We start from the raw sequence: 16,750 nt of genomic DNA on the forward strand, positions 1-16,750 counted from the left end.
TGCATTTTCTATAATTTTATGTAAATATAATCACAAATTATATACTCTACCTTGTTTGGTTTCCTTCATTCAACATAATTATTTTGGGATTCATCCATGTTTATTCTTTTTTGTTGCTGAGTAGTATTCCATTGCATGGATATAATTTCATTTGTTTATGCATTTACCTGTTGATGGATATTTGTTACAAATAAAGCTGCTATGCACATTTGTGTGCAAGTCTTCATTATGGATGTATATTTTCACTTCTCTTGGTAAACACCTAGGAGTGAAATTGTTGAATCACATAGTGGATGTATGCTTAACATTTTAAGGAATTGTCAAACTGTTTTCCAAAGTGGTTGTACTATTTTATATTCCCATTAGTAATGTATGTTTTCCATATTTTCACCAAAGCTTGACAGTGTCAGTCTTTTTAATTTTAGCCATTCTATTAGATGTATTGTGTTATCTCAGTGTAGTTGTTTCAATTTGCATTTACCTAATGATTTATGATGCTGAATGCCTTTTCATGTGCTTATTTGCCATCCATGTATCTTCTTTGGTGAAGTGTCTGTTCAAGACTTTGGCCTATTTTTAAATTAGGTCTTTTGATTTCTTATTATTGGCTTTCAGAGCTCTTTGTATAATCTGTCCTATACAAGTCCTTTATCAGATCTATGTTTTGCAAGTATTTTCTTCCAGTCCGTGGTTTGTCTGTAGTCTCTTAACAGAATCTTTTGAAGAGCAGAGATTTTTAATTTTTGATAAGGTCGAGTTTATCAATTCTTTTTTCATGGGTTGTGCTTTTAGTGTTGTATTTTTAGCAATCTTTGCCTAACCCAAATTTACGAAGATTTTCTCCTAAGTTTTCTTCTGGAAATTTTATAGTTTTAGGTTTTACATTTAGGTCTATGATCTGTTTTGAGTTAATTTGTGGATATGGTACAAGGTATGGATTGAATTTTGTTTGTTTGTCTGTTTTTTTTCTGCATATGGATATTCAGTCGTTCCAGCACTGTTGAAAAGTAGAGTCTTTATTCTCACCTATTTAATTTTGGGTAGTTTCTATTGCTAAGTCTTGAAGCACTCACATGCTCTTTACCATGACCCTCCACCAAGTGCTTTTAAGAAAGATTGGGAGAAGGCAGAAGACCTTACACTGGTGGCAATAGGCATGAAACCTCCCCTGTCACTCAGCCCTGACTGTATCTTCCTTCTGCCTGGGGTCCTCAGTAAGGCATAACACTGGCTTCCGCTACTTCCCCCATGCTTCCACATCCAAGGGCTAGATCCCAGCCGGCCACATGCAGGCCTTTGTCTCCTCAAGAACCTGACACAACACCCACGAGGCAAGAGGTCACACCAGCATCCCCAAACCCAAGTATGGAGTCCACCCAACAGAGAGCAGGCTCCAAGAGGGCCAGGATGTGGAACGGCAGCCCCACAGGCGTGCAAAATCCATGCAGACACACACGAAAGATATCCTCCACCTGTCACGCAGTGGAAGAGAGAGGTGTGGGGCAATGTGATTAGTATGAGCCCCTTTGTAAACTTTTTTTGGTGGGCTCACTATAAGAGCAGAATGGAGAGAGAGAGAGAGAGAGAGAGAGAGGAAATAAAAATATAAAGGAAAATAAAAATTTCCTATCACCTCAGACTCCTATCCCCAGCCTCTGTGTCCAGGAAGCAAGCTCTATTATTACTGTCTTGTGAGTTTGTATTCTTCCAAAGATATTCTATATGAAAAATAGCATATATGTATGATAGGCTATGCAGACACACTTGGACATTATACTAAATTTTAACAGCAGTCAGAGCCACTCATTCATTTGTTCATTCAATCATTCATTTTCAACGGGCTCGAGGCTAAGGACCCGGTCCTTGCTCTCAGCGTCCAGTGGTGGGTGCAGACCGTCACCAAAAAACCACACAAATGAAGTACGTTTAGAAAGAGATTCAGGGAGGAAATAGGTGTGAATGAACTGAGAAGTCCCGCAGGTGACAGCCCCGTCTGTCAAGGTTTGAGGGACAGTCACCAGCAAGCTGGGCACCCCAGCCCTAGCCATGGACACATTCTCTTTGAGTCACTAATATGCTTCCGATTAAGACCCAGAGCGTTGACTCACCGTCCTCCACCATCTGCTGCCCGGGGCTCACATGACTCACGGCTCCCGCCCTTCCCTGTCCCCCAGGAGTGCTTCAGAGGAACGAGAGACAAAATTATGCCATGTGACTCAGGCAGAGAGAGACACAGCCTGGCCTGTTCACTACTCCCTTCCTGCCTGAAAAATGGAGGTGGGCAAGGCTCTGGCCTCTGAGTGACACATCTTTTCAGGCATGTGCTGACGGGCGGACGGTCCCCTCCTGGCAGGGGTCCTCAGAGCACAAGTCATGATTAATTTCCCAGTGCAGAAGCTGAGCTTGCCAGGGGAGAAGTGAGGAAGCATGGCTCAATTCCACCTCCTACCTCTGGGCCTCTGCCCGAGCACGCCTTTCTGCAGGGAGTCCCAAATTGGGGTCTCTCATCCTGTGGTGTGCCAAGCCCAGGCTGGTGTATCCACGCATTTGCACGGGGCTGCCCTGCCCCAAGCACCCAGGCAGAGCTCCCCATCCTCTCCCGAAGCCCAACTCTGCCTCTCACATCTGCCTCCTTGAATTCCTCCACCTTCGCCCTGAATCCTGGTCTTGAAATCCTGGAGTTCACTTCAACTCCTCCCTTTCCATCACTCCGAGCACCTAATCCAGCCCGGTCTGCCCCCTTCCTTCCACCCTCCTGCTTCTTCCTCCTTTTGTGCCCTTTCCTCCACAAGAACTCTTTCAGGACACCCCTCACCAGCCTCGCTGTCTCTGGGCTGGAGACTGCTCGTCACCACCCTCAATATATATTCCTAAGCACGTCTGGGTAGCAATTCCCCACCGTTCAACGGCATGTCCTCGGGGTCTACAACAAAGGCCACTCATAGGTCCATGGAGGGCAAGCAGGTGACAGAAAGGAGGGAAGCAGGCTGAGGGGGACTTGGTAAAAGGCCACAAAATAGAGGGCTGAGGTCGAAGGCAGATTGGAGAATGCTTTTCCTGCTCAGGGGCGGCCACCACCCAGCCACAGCTAAGTGTAGCCTAAGGCGCCCAAATGCAAGACCTTCCAGACTTTCATGAGAACCCTGATTTGCTTATGAAACCTCTTAATTTATAAAAGTTGGGGCTCCCCTGGTGGCACAGTGGTTAAGAATCCGCCTGCCAATGCAGGGGACACGGGTTCGAGACCTGGTCCGGGAGGATCGCACATGCCGTGGAGCCACATGCGCCACCAACTAAGCCCGTGCGCCACAACTCCTGAGCCCACATGCCACGACTACTGAAGCCCGCGCGCCTAGAGCCCGTGCTCCCCAACAAGAGAAGCCACCACAATGAGAAGCCCGTGCGCCCCAACTAGAGAAAGCCCGCACACAGCAACGAAGACCCAACACAGCCAAAAATAAATAAATTAATGAATGAAAAAGTTGGTAACTAACCCACATTTGAAACACTGAACAATTTCCTTACTCCTGCACTGCAGATCTTCCTTGGCCTGGATCCCACCTATGCATCCAGCACCTTCTCCCACAGCAGCTGTTCACCTGCTTGTGGCCAAAGCTGTACCATGCTCTGAGCCTCGGCTATTGGCCATTCCCAGGACATGCCTCACCTGTCGCACACAGACACTGGTCCCACATTGCCCTGTGCTTTCCTTTTGACACCCCTCCAAATCCCACCCACCTACGACGTTGTCCCTCTGTCCTGGTACAAGACACTTTCTGACCTGTGTCACCAGTTGTGTGAACCTCCATCTTCCTTGCACGATCAGAGACCCTTAGATGCAGACACAGTCTGATTCACAGAACCTGCACATAGTAGGCACCCCAGAGATATTTCAGGAATCGTGTGCTAATTAGAATTGAAGGAAGTGGACCCACCCCATGTGGGTTGTGGCACTGGGGGTGATTCTGTGTGTCAAACCAGGTCTGCATCCTCAGATAGCTTCCCGGGCTGGCCACCCGCTTCCCTGGGCTCTGGCCCTCAGCCCCAGCCCCGCTGGTTGTGCATGGAGAGCAGCACCTGAGGAAGCTCTGAGTCACCCTCTGAGCTGCGGCCTAATGCGCTCTGCAGGCCTCGTCCTTAGTAACCTGGCCCGCTTCTTGCTTTGCATTCCCCCCCTAGTTTATGGCTAAAAACATCTGTATGAAAATGCGCCCTGGCAGAGCATGTGTGGCCACAGCCCACACCTCCCCTGGCACCTGAAGTCCTGGTCCCCTTCCACCTGTTTACAACTGTTTGCTGTGGAAGCAGCTGGCTTCGTGGCTTGGGAGGGAGCAGGTGGGAGAGCACAGGAGTTCACGAAGCCCCCAGGCCCGTTTCTCATTGAGACCCCAAGGGGCGGAGAGTGTGGGCCAGAGCAGCCCGGGGAGGATGGAGAGCGCAGTAAAACGTGGGCTGCTTGGCTGGCACAGGTGAGCTGGATGTGAAACGGCCTCCAGATGTGGGTCTGAGAGGCCTCGAAAGTTCGAAGCTGAGCATTTAGGAGCTCCCCGTGGGGAAGCGGAGAGCCCTGGAGAAGGGGCGGCTTTGTCTGCCTCTTTGCTTACAGGCCTGGCCGTGTGGTCTCTCCCACCCACGTGCAGCCCCTGGGCCCCGCACGTTCTCCCACCGTGTCAGCTCTCTGGCAGGGGCCCCTTGCACCCCTGCGTTTGGCTCACATTTAGATGAGAAGGGTTGTTGTGAGGACCAGGTGAAAGGTTTGATGGACACGGGGGCTGCTAATTATGCTCTGTGGTCGTATCCACAGGCCAAGGGAGAGTCACCACCTGCTAAGGGACAAGCCCTACTAGCAAGTGTTCTTGTTCCGAGTCTGTTTTCAGATCTCTCATTCAACAAGCTCCTCTTAAGCTCCTCCTGTAGGCAGAGCGTGGTACCCAGCTCTGCAGGAGACAAGGTGCAGGCCAAGAGTCCTTTTCAGAAAGGCATTGCAGTCCATCAGGGGAGAGGAAACATACAAATTGCTTGGAGTGCTACAAGCCATAAGAAAGGAGCTGGTTGGGGGCGGGGGGGTCTCCTAGGAGGACAGCAGGTGAGTTTGAGCCTCATGTGCAGATATGGGGAGGGGCATTGGCAAGCGGGTTGCAGAGTGGGGCAGGGGGTGGCAGTGGGGAAGATAGTGGGGGCAGAGTTTGAGCACGTGGGAAGGTGTCTCCTCAAGCACACCCAGCTGACGGCTTTGTGTCTTTGGGAGGTGGTGGGATCCCTGCTTTTGTGGGCTTTGCTGAACAGTCACAGACAGGAGCTGGTGGTCAGCAGAGGAGTTGGCTGATGAAAACGGGGTCTCCGTCTTTGGGCCAAGAGGCTGTTTCATTACTGACGTGGAATCACCACCCAGACACGGGCTACTGAAGTACTCGGATCCCATCCGCAACATCTGATTTGAGAACGTCAACGCTGCCAGTGCCTTGGGACCAGGGTGCTGACCTTAAGGTCAAGGCAAGGCCCTGCAGCTTCCTCCATCAGGAGACGGTCAGCTGCCAGGCTCCTCCTCCCTGCCTTTGGCCTTGACATTGCCAGCTCCTTCTACTCCAAGGGGAAGGTTTTCCCTCGAAGCAAATGATCATCTGGTCTCCAGAGAGCCTCCATAACCCTACAGAAAGTCACACCATTTCGGTATGGAGCCAAGCCAGCCATCTGCCTGGATGGTTTTAATATTCTTCTACTCAAGATCAAGGCTCTTGCTACACGAGAATTTACCCAGTTCTTCCTTGATAGTTGGGAATTACTACCTTTAACAGGGTGAGACGTCTTCCCCTCCCCCCTCAGACCCTCGTGATGAGATCCTGTCTTCTCTGGAGTACTCCTCCACAAGTTAAAGGGCTGACTTTGTTGGGGGTGGGAGGGGATCTTTCATCCTGGCATTGGAGGATTTAATTTTTGCATCAAAGACTCCTTCCCAAGAGTTCCCATCCAGCCTAGGAGGTTTATGCAAATTCATAAATTTTGAATTCCCTACCACTCATCTTGTGCCAGAGTTCTTGGGCAGGTTGGCAGATCAGCCTGGACTTTGACCCAGGGCCACACATCTAATGAGGAAAAGCTTCGTGATTCAAACAGCGTCCGTGTCCTTCTACTTAATAAACCTCCCAGCTGTGCTAATAAAAGTTCTACCCAAAGAGAAAGCCACATGTGTCCTGAGCTCACTCACCCAGCACAACAGCTGTCAGGCCAGAGGAAGCCTCTTTTCTACACAGATTTCTTATTTCAAGCTAAGAATGATCTAGATCTTGATTAGCTGCTTTGGTGGTCAACCACATACTTTTTTATTTTATTTTATTTTATTTTGCGGTACACGGGCCTCTCACTGTTGTGGCCTCTCCCGTTGCGGAGCACAGGCTCCGGACGCGCAGGCTCAGCGGCCATGGCTCACGGGCCCAGACGCTCCGCAGCATGTGGGATCTTCCCGGACCAGGGCACGAACCTGTGTCCCCTGCATCGGCAGGCGGGCTCTCAACCACTGCGCCCCCAGGGAAGCCCCGACCACATACTTTTGCACAACACCTCAGTTGGAATGATTAACCCTGTGGAACATTCACAGCAGAGGGAGACCATGTGCTTTTCAGAACAAACCCCCCATACCCTCAGAGAAGCGAGTGATGCTGGGGTCTGTTCCTCACGTGGAGTTCTGTGTGACTGAGATTCGGGGAGAGTTAGCCCGCTGCCGTGATCGCTGCATGAGCCAAAGGAGCCACGGACATCATCGGCCAGCCCTCCCCACCCTCCTGCCATTCACATATTCTTTGCCAGGTACCCTTTTTCAGGCCTGGGGCTGCACTACAATTCCATGGGACCCAGGCTCCAAGTTAAAACTGCAAGCCTGGCCTGGACCTTTTTCTGGAATGATACCAAGGGATGATTGTCAAACAACTTGAGGACCTCAAGCGAAAGGCACCATTCCTCCTCTCTTTTCACAGACAGCCACTACTCGCTTTCTGTGAGCATTCAGTGTTTGAGCCTGGTTGACCATACAGCATAATGGGCTCCACAATTTTATTCTCCATCATGACAAAGAGCCTTTTATTTTCTCTCCTTTCCTTTCCAGGTTCTGCTGGTGGACAAATTCATGCCCACCCATACCTCTCATGACTTTTTTTTTCACATCAACCATCTTCCCCCTTGTCCTTGATCTTCTTATCGCCAAGACCTTAACTTCTCTAGTTTAGAAGGCAGCAATTGGAAATTCGCTATGAGTATATGCTCTCAGCATCCCTCGTGGCCTTCAGAAATCTCCCTTCATCCCACATCCACACAATTCTGTCTGCAGGATGTTTGGGGTGGAAACAGGCAATGTCTCAGCAAGAGGCGGTGTGACATTTCCAAGGAGAAGGATGCCTGCTCAGTAAAAGTTGCTGCTGTGTGACCTTGGACAAGTCTCCTGCCCTCTCTGGCTGCCAGTTTCACCATCAGCTCTGGCTTTTGCTAATAGTGATGAGGGAGGATGAAGAAGAAGACAGAGGACGAGGAGGAGAACACTAAGAGGTGTGTAAGAAAGAAGAGACAGTGCTAGAAGCCTGGGGGAAAAGAGGAAGTAGAGGGGGGGAACCAACCTTGAAGTGTAGGAACATGATGAAGAGAGAGATAAAGAAGTGGCTCCCATCCGTAATGCAGGGGTGGAGGAGTCCCACAGGTGCAGCGTACCAATGGGCTCCCTGAGTTCTGTGTATTTGCTGATCGGGAGGGAAAATCCCCCCCCCACCCCGCTTTGTCCTTCTTTTAGCCCAATGACGGATCCACACCTCCCACCCCCAGAAATGTGAGAGGTCATGTCTCAGAGCTCTCCACTCCTGCTAGAAGAGGGACTTGTGAGCTTTACGGTGTGGGAATCCAGCCTGGGAGAGCAGCAAGATCTCAGAGATCCTCCAGTGATGACCCTCACCCCCCTCCATGGTCAGGGCCTCAAGGTCACACCTCAAGGCAAGAGGCAGGGCCCAGACTGGACACCAAGGGTCCTGATTCCCAGGCTGGTTCCTGAGCATCTCTCCACATCCCTTCTGTCCACGAAGGACTTGTGATCGGCCCTTCCATTTGTAGAGGGCTCCCAAGCCATGCCCACGTTTACCATTTTCACTGATCCGCCCTGAAGAGCGGGAAAATGAGATTCAGCCCATTTTGCAGGTGAGGACACGGAGCTCCGTGCGATCGACTGGCTTGCTCAAGTCTTAAATTCTGCCTGGACTGGTCTTCCTGTCCTGCCGCCTCAGCGCATAGCTGATCACTTCCCCATGGCAACCTTGGCAGCGACCAGGGCCTGCTGAGCTCCTAAATTAGGTCTTGCCTCTATGGCATGGTGAAATTGATGCCTTCCTGTCATCAAGACCTAACTGATTCTTCCTAGGATCCTGGAAGTCCTCCAGCTCCAAGGAGACATTGGCTGCTGTCTTCTGGCTCTGAGCCTTGTCCCTGCCTGGAGGGTGATGGAGGAACCCAGAGCTCCACGTTCATGCCAGTCTGACCTTGGGGGAGCAGGGTGTGTCCTAGGCTATGAATTTTGGGAATCCATCAGCACTTAGTGTGCCTGACTTCTGTCTTCCAGCCTCTGTCCTACCCCAGCTTAGGGGAATCCACCTCCCTGCTGGTCTGGGGACTTTTGAAATGGGTGCCCAGAGGTCTGGGCTTCAGCAGAGGGGCTTTCTCTTCTGGTATGGAGACCCCAGGGGCTGTGTGGGCTGAAGGCCCTGGGGCTTTGTCTCCTAAGGTGCCCGGATCTCTTTATAGTTAGATCTTTATGAAACCCAAGTTTCTTGCAAAGATGATCCCATATCACAATCTAATGATCATAACTTGCCCCCTTGCGTCTCTCCTGTGGCTGTGCTTCATAAGGCACTTCAACTCCTCCACTATCTCTGAGCATCATGGCAGCCCTTTGAAGTAATATGCAAGTCTCCACGACTTGCTCTTCCCTCTTCCTGAATCCTGTCTCCACCCCTTCTACTCCACCTCCTCTACACCACGTCTCCACCTGGAAAATGCGTCCTCTCCTCTCAGGACACAGCTAGGACCCGTTGCCATATCTCCTTTTGCCTCTAGAACCCCTGCAGGCATGATCTGTGTCTGCCCCTCTGTGACCCCACCAGGCTCGTGCCTGCCCTCTCCAAGAGCCCTCACCATGGATTGATGGACATGTGTGGTAGCTGAGCTCCAAAGACAACCCCAAACAATTCTGCCTCTTCCTGTACGTACCTTCTTCCGCCCCATCAAGAATCAGAGCCCACGTCTTCTCTCCTTGAACTTTGGCTGGGCCTGTGGCTTCTTTGAGGAACCAGCCTGTGCCAGGACTGGCACCTTCTGCTTCTTCCTCTTGGGACGCTTCTCTCCAGGCACTCCTTGGAATCCAGCCACCACTCCTTGAGAAGCCCAAGTTGCAGAGCTAGGCCACATGTAGTCCCTCCAGTTGACAGCCCTGCTCCACTCTCTGCTGCTGCCATGTGAGTGAGTCACCCTGGATGCCCAGGCCCCCAGAGGAGTGCAGCCCCAGCCAGCGTCACGTGCTGCGGAAGAACTGCTGGGCTGAGCCCAGGCAACCAACACAATCGTGAGAGCTAATAAAATAATTATTTGCGGCCACTAAGTGTTGGGTGGTTTGTTATGAGTAATGGATAACTGAAACAACTTGTCTGTATGCCCTGCTAGACCGTAAACTCCTTGAGGGCAGGAGCCAGGGCAGGAGTCTCGGTCCTACTTGTGTGCCCAGCACCTAGAGCAGTGATCTAGCTCAGTGGCTAAGAGCTCAGGGGACCTGGGGTTGATCTCTGCTCTATCCCTTACCGGTTATGTGGCTGTATCAGCCGGGGTTCAGCTAGGGCAACAGAGCCACTAAGAGTATTGTGGGCCTCAGAGATTTATTCCAGGAATTTGACCTTAAACAAATTTGGGAAGATCTGAGGAGATGGAGGTCTAGAAGGGGAGTCAGAGGTTCAGAGTCACTACTCAGCCTGCCTGAAGTGGACAAGTCAGAGCTTGCCAGGAAATCCATGATGACAAACGTGCCCAGCCCCTAGAGTGGTGGATGGACAGGGGATGCATAGCGAGGTCCAGTGAAAACTGCTGCCTCTGTCTAGCTGCCGCCTCTGCGGGCTCACTGTCAACCTTCTGGTTGAGAGCGTGGGGCCTCTCTTGATCAGGAGGATCAGAAGGCAGAGTGACAAGCTAGACGTGAAGCAGAGGAGAATTAGGACAAGCTGTGACCTGCTAGATACCTTTGCATCTGTCCGACACCATATGCAACCATGAGAGCCTTCAGAGAATAATGGCCACTGCTCCGCTTCCACCTTCCAAGTCTCCTATAACCTGGAGCCAGGTAGGGAAGGGAATTCTGGGAAGTGTAGCGCCCAGCTTAACCAATTCGACACAGCACCATCCAGCACTCTGGCCTGTAGCAAATTACTTTCCTCTGAGCCTTGGTTCCTTGTCAGTAAAATAGGGAAGATAATACTTACCACACTCAGATTATTGGAAAGATTCAATGAGAAATCCATGCGTAGTTGTCATGTTCTAAATCCTCAGCGCATGCTAGCTGTGTTCCTCATTATAGAAAGAAGCCCATTCATGCTTGTTGGATGAATGAACTGAAACTCTTTGGAGAGGCATAAAGGGGGCAGGAAATAAGCCATGCCCCAGAAATTTGGGGTCAAGCTGGAACAGTGTGGACCTCTCGTGGGAAGCTTGAGGTGAGAATAAATCTAGAAAATGTCTGTTAGACATCATCTGGGCCATCTGACATTAAGAACCAGAGACCAGGGTTGGGAGTTCAGTCCCCCTTCACATGAACCCATCAATTCAGCTCTTCCAGGCCCGGATAAAGGCTGCCCGGAGACCAGGGTGTCCAAGAATCAGAAATGTTGAGCTGTAGTCCAGCTCTGCCACTATTTATAAATGTAGGTAAGTCCTTTATCTGCTGTGGGTCTCTGTCTTCCCATCTGTGCATGAAGCGGCTGGACCAGAGGGTCAGAGGGTCTTCCTATGCTGTCCTCCCACAGGGGCCACTGAATGCAGGTGACATGCAGCTTGGAGAATGTCAGGCCACTCTAGAAGGGCCAAGGATTCCACCTCACGGTCAAAATGAGACCACTGCATATGTGTGATTCAAACTAACGTCTACAATGCATCCATTCCAAATGTTAATTGTAGGGATACATCTGAAATGCATGATGGCAGATCCAGAGCCCATGTTAATTACCAAGGTGGGGACAGGAAGTGATATATTTTCATCCCCTATCATGTATCATGTTTGACGTCCATCATTTTATCATCCTCATGGTGGCCCCAAGCCGGGCATTATCATCCCTAACTTCCAGTTGAGGAAACTGAGGCTCAGGAAGGTTGAGCAGCCCTGAGCTCTGCCCAGGCTCAAGCAGTGGGCCCATAATGACAGTGAGGTTGAACCCAGGTTGGCTTCTTCCCAGAGCCTGTGCTCCCCCCACAGTACCAGGCTGCCCTCGGAAAAGTCCAAAGTTCCACCCTCAGACCGAAATGACCTTGAGTCTCTGCTGAAGGTGGGCAACTCAAGCTTGAGCTTCACTGACCAGGTGAGGAAAGAGAGCTGTTGGTCACCAGAGGTCAAGTTGTGGTGAATGTCAAGGGTGAAAATGAGTGCAGGATGCAGAGCCAGGCTTAGCTCATCATATGGTGTCAGCTAATCCGTGAACACCAGTATTAGCACTCCAAGGGAAGCACAGGGCTCTTCACCTGCTATCGTTATTGGCTGGAGGAAGGAGAGGGGAAGGAAGCCAGCACTGAAACTGGACCTGCAGTACCCCATGAAGTTTTTGCTCCATCATGGGAAATTTTGCAAATGCGTATATTTTTTTCCCCTCTAATTATCCAAGGCTGCCCAGAATTTCGGAGATACTAGCCATAGCGTGTGTCCCCAGAATATCTACCAACAGGGGTGGAGATCAGCTGTGGTGTGAGGGAGGGATCTGGGCCCTGAGAGCACACGCCTTTGCAGTATTTGATGCGTAGCAGAAAGTTGGTTGGGTGGCTAGGAGGGTGGGTGAAATCACCAGGCCACAGAACAACCTAGGAGAGATTCCAGAGCAGGTTTGGCAGAAGATGGGGAAATGTGAGATGCTGATGGTCCCTTTTACATGGCAAACGGATGCCTTCATCCATTGGCCTTCCCTGACTTGATAAGCTCATCACTCCAGTTCCACTTTTAACCCCAAAGCCCGTCCTTCAAGCAGCACAAGTGTGATCTCTTTATTCACCACGTAGCTCAGACCATGTGACAACTCTCCAGTAGACATGCAATATGCAATGTACATCTTACGCTGTGGAGTGCAAGGCCCAGCCTCCACCCCCTCGCTACCACTCTGCACCTCAGTTTCTTTGCTGGAGAAACTGAACAAATCCTCCCCATGCACACCCCAGCCCACAGTAGACTCAATAAATGCTGGATGACTGAGTGAGTGGGCAGGCAGACCTGAGCCACTGATCGGATCGTGTCTGCCCCTCAATCTTTTCTTTTTTCCAGCTTTATTGAGATATTATTGATATACAACTTATGTAAGTTTTAGGTGTACAACATGAGATTAGATACATGTATACACTGCAAAATTATTACTACAATAAGGGTTAGTTAATGCATCCACTCACATAATTATGATTGTGTGTGTGTGGTGATAGCATTTAAAATCTACTCTCTTAACAACTTTCAAATATAGGATACAGTTGTTAATTACAGTCACCATGCTGTGCATTAGACCCCCAGATCTTTTTAAAAAAATTAATTAATTAATTAATTAACTTTACTTTTGGCTGCGTTGGGTCTTCGTTGCTGCGCATGGGCTTTTCTCTAGATGAGGCGAGTGAGGGCTATTCTTCGTTGCAGTGCGCAGGCTTCTCATTACGGTGGCTTCTCTTGTTGAGCACGGGCTCTAGGCGCGCGCGGGCTTCAGTAGTTGTGGCACGCAGGCTCAGTAGTTGTGGCTTACAGGCTCTAGAGCGCAGGCTCGGTAGTTGTGACACACGGGCTTAGTTGCTCCGTCGCATGTGGGATCTTCCCAGACCAGGGCTCAAACCCATGTCCCCTGCATTGGCAGATGGATTCTTAACCACTGCACCGCCAGGGAAGTCCCGATCCCCAGATCTTACTTGTATACAGCTGGGAGTTTGTACCCTTTGAACCAACATCTCCCTATTTCCATACAGCCCCTGGCAACCACCATTCTGGTCTCTATTTCTATGAGTTCAGCTCTTTTAGGTTCTGTATGTAAGTGAGAACATACCGTATTTGTGTTGTAGCATAATTCCCTCGAGGTCAGTCCATGTTGTTGCAAATGGCAGGATTTCCTTCTTTTTTTTACGGCTGAATAATATTCTATTGTGTGTCTACATCACATTTTCTTTATCCATTCAGTCATTGATGAACATGTAGGTTGTTTCCATGTCTTAGCTATTGTAAATCATGCTGCAATGAACATGGAAATGCAGATATTTAAGGTAGTGTTTTCATTTCCTTCAGATAAATACCCAGGAGTGGGATTGCTGGATCATATGGTAGTCGTATTTTTAATTTTTTGACGAACCTCCACACTGTTTTCCATAGTGGCTGCACCAACTTACATTCCCACCAACAGTGCAAGAGGGTTCACTTTTCTCCACATCATTGCCCACACTTAACTTCTTTTTAAAAATATTTATTTGTTTATTTGTTTGGCTGTGCCAGGTCTTAGTTGCGGTACTTGGGATCTTAGTTGAGGCACGCAGGATCTAGTTCCCTGACCAGGGATCGAACCTGGGCCCCCTGCATTGGGAGCACAGTGTCTTAACCCCTGGACCACCAGGGAAGTCCCTTATTTCTTGATGATAGACATTCTAACAGGTGTGAGGTGATATCTCATCATGGTTTTGATTTGCATTTCCCCTTACAATCAGTGATGTTGAGAATCTTTTCATGTGCCTGTTGGCCATTTGCATGTCTTCTCTGGAAAAATGACCATTCAAGTCCTTTGCCCATTTTTTAATCAGGTTGTTTTTTTGCTATTATATGAGTTCCTTATATATTTTAGATATCAACTCATCAGATAGATGTTTTCCAACTATTTTCTCCCAATCTGTAGGTTGCCTTTATAATATTTGGCTGACTGTTGCTTTTGCTGTGCAGAAGCCCCTCTATCTTTTCCAATCCCCTTCTTCTGAGCAAAGGGACCTCACTTTGGAGAAACCCAATGTTCTACTTTCCTCCGACTAGCTTTGACCAAATACCCACTCCCTCCTCCTAGCATCTAGAAGAAGTTCTTAAAGGGACTTGTTCAGCCCAGACTCCATCCCGATGCAGTGATTGTTGGAGCCCTGGTGAGGGAAAGTGAATTGGCCAACGTGAGGCAGAGCAGGACTGGCGCCAGCTGCCTCCTGGGCTGCAGGGCCTGGGCTCTGGACTCTGACGGGCCAGATGGGATGTAGTCCAGCCTCTGTGTGCCCTGGTCACTCCACAACCGGCTCTTGGCTGAACCTGCACCCCTGCTGCCTCCTGGGTGGCGGGGGCTCTGAGAACATCTTGAGTCAGCCCCAAGGAGGATGACCTCACCGATCTAGGAGTGAGGGAAGCAGGGCGGAAGCTGAGGAGGAAGATACAGAGGGGAGGGCATCTAAGTTCACTGTGAGGTGGGAGAGGAAGATGCTTCCAGAGGGAACATTCCACAGTTAATAGAAGAGAGGGTGCCAGGGTGAGGAAAGGAGGTGCAGTGACCTAACAGAAGCCTGCAGGCAGCGTCACCCTTTACAGTCCACACAGGAGGGAGGGAAGCAGGGGCAAGTTTTCCAATCTCAGCTCTGAGTCTGCCAACTAGTAACCCTGAGATCTTGGCCAAGTCACTTAACCCCTCTAAACCTGTTTCCTCACCTGTAAAATAGGGAGAGCAGCAGTACCTCTCCGCAGTAGACTCCTACTTGGAGGCCCCCAATGCAGCATGCTACTACCCTGGTGAAGTCCCCTTCCATCCTGTCTCTGGGGGTGGCTCTGTGACAAGCTGTGGCCAGAGGGACATTAGCAAGGGTGAGTCAAGTGGGGGTCTGGTGAGCAGTTGCCTGCCGGAGCTTGTCCTCTTAGAACATCACAGAACCCAACCACCACACTGAGGAAGGTCAGGCAGGCGTGTGGAGAGGCACATGGAAGAGAACAAAGCCATGGCCAAGAGCCCCACTGAGCTCCCGGCCAGCGGCCAGTGCCACCTGCCAGCCACGTGACTGAGGCCACTGTGGACCTTCCAGTGGCCCAGAGCCCCGGTCAGTACCACGTGAAGCACAAGAGATGCATGGGCAACCCACAGAATCATGAGAGACAATACATGGTTGTTATTGTAAGTCTCTAGGGCTTTGGAGGTTTGTTATACAGCAGTAGAAAACCCAAGCACGGTCCCACGGAGCTCGAGGGAGGATTCGAAAGGATAATTCATGTAAGATGCACAGCACAGTGCCTGGTGTGAAGCAAGCACTCCATAAATGGAGCAAATGTTTGTACTGCGGCCGTTTATAATCAACAAGCCATAGAATACTGGCCCTATCACTATCCACACACAGATGCTAATAAGTAACAGGCAGTTTGCAAAGCACTTTCTCATACTTTATGACAACATAAACCCCACAAGGATCAAGGCCCATGCCCAAGGTGACTCAGCGCCTACATGGCTGGGCTGGATCCAGACTCACACGTCCATATTCCAAGTATCCTGCCACATAATCCCAAACACTTGCTCACGTACAGCAATGACTGGTCTTGGGAAGAAATGCAGTGGCGCAGAGACTTAGTGGTCCCCTAGAAAAAGCTGACTTGGGATCCTGTCCTCACTGTGTGTTCACAAGCAAAATACTTGGAGCAAGTCTTGGGTTCCACATCTGAGAAGCGGAGGCAGTGCCCGGGCCCAGCTTCCTTCCAGCATGGAGGGCCGTGAGAGTCAAGTCAAAGTATGCGTAAAGGGCTTCCCTGGTGGTGCAGTGGTTGAGAATCCGCCTGCCGATGCAGGGGACGCGGGTTCATGCCCCGGTCCGGGAAGATCCCACGTGCCGCGGAGCGGCTGGGTCCGTGAGCCATGGCCGCTGAGCCTGCGCGTCCGGAGCCTGTGCTCCGCAACGGGAGAGGCCACAACAGTGAGAGGCCCGCGTACCGCAAAAAAAAAAAAAAAGTATGCGTAAAAAGGGGAATGGGTTTTCAGCAGTTTTCCACAGAATTCTCTGACAGGGTCTGGCCTCCTCCCATCCCTGCGGTGGGCATGTGCCCCGCACGGAATAACGAGGGGCGCACAGTAGGCCTGCATGCCCTGCCCTCAGAGCGCGTCACATGGTGTCCAGGTACCTCTGAGCCCCACTGATGACTGGGGAAAGGGTGGCATGGGCCTCATCGCTGACCAGCCTGCTTCTGGCCCCCCGGGCTTGTGTGGGGGGAGAAGCTGCCCTTTGTTCTGCCTGACGTCAGCCCCCTTCGGACATTCTCAGCCCCCCTCACGGCCCCTACCCCCTGACCTTCTTTTCCTCCAGCCAAGAAAGATGACGCACTGGCCCAGCTGCTTCTACCCTTGATATTTGCCTTCCCGTCTCAACAGGAAGATTGTGGGGACGTTTCCTGAAAAGTGAATGGGGAGCACGTGGCTTGGTTGAATGACAGTCTCCTGCGGGTGGAAAAGCTGATGACATCTCAGGCCTCAGGGCGTCTGGATAAGGACAGGAAGGGACCCGATGAACAAAGCATGCGTTATCT

The sequence above is a fragment of the Kogia breviceps genome, chromosome 11 (assembly GCF_026419965.1).
Source record: "Kogia breviceps isolate mKogBre1 chromosome 11, mKogBre1 haplotype 1, whole genome shotgun sequence".
NCBI classification, from domain to species: domain Eukaryota; kingdom Metazoa; phylum Chordata; class Mammalia; order Artiodactyla; family Physeteridae; genus Kogia; species Kogia breviceps.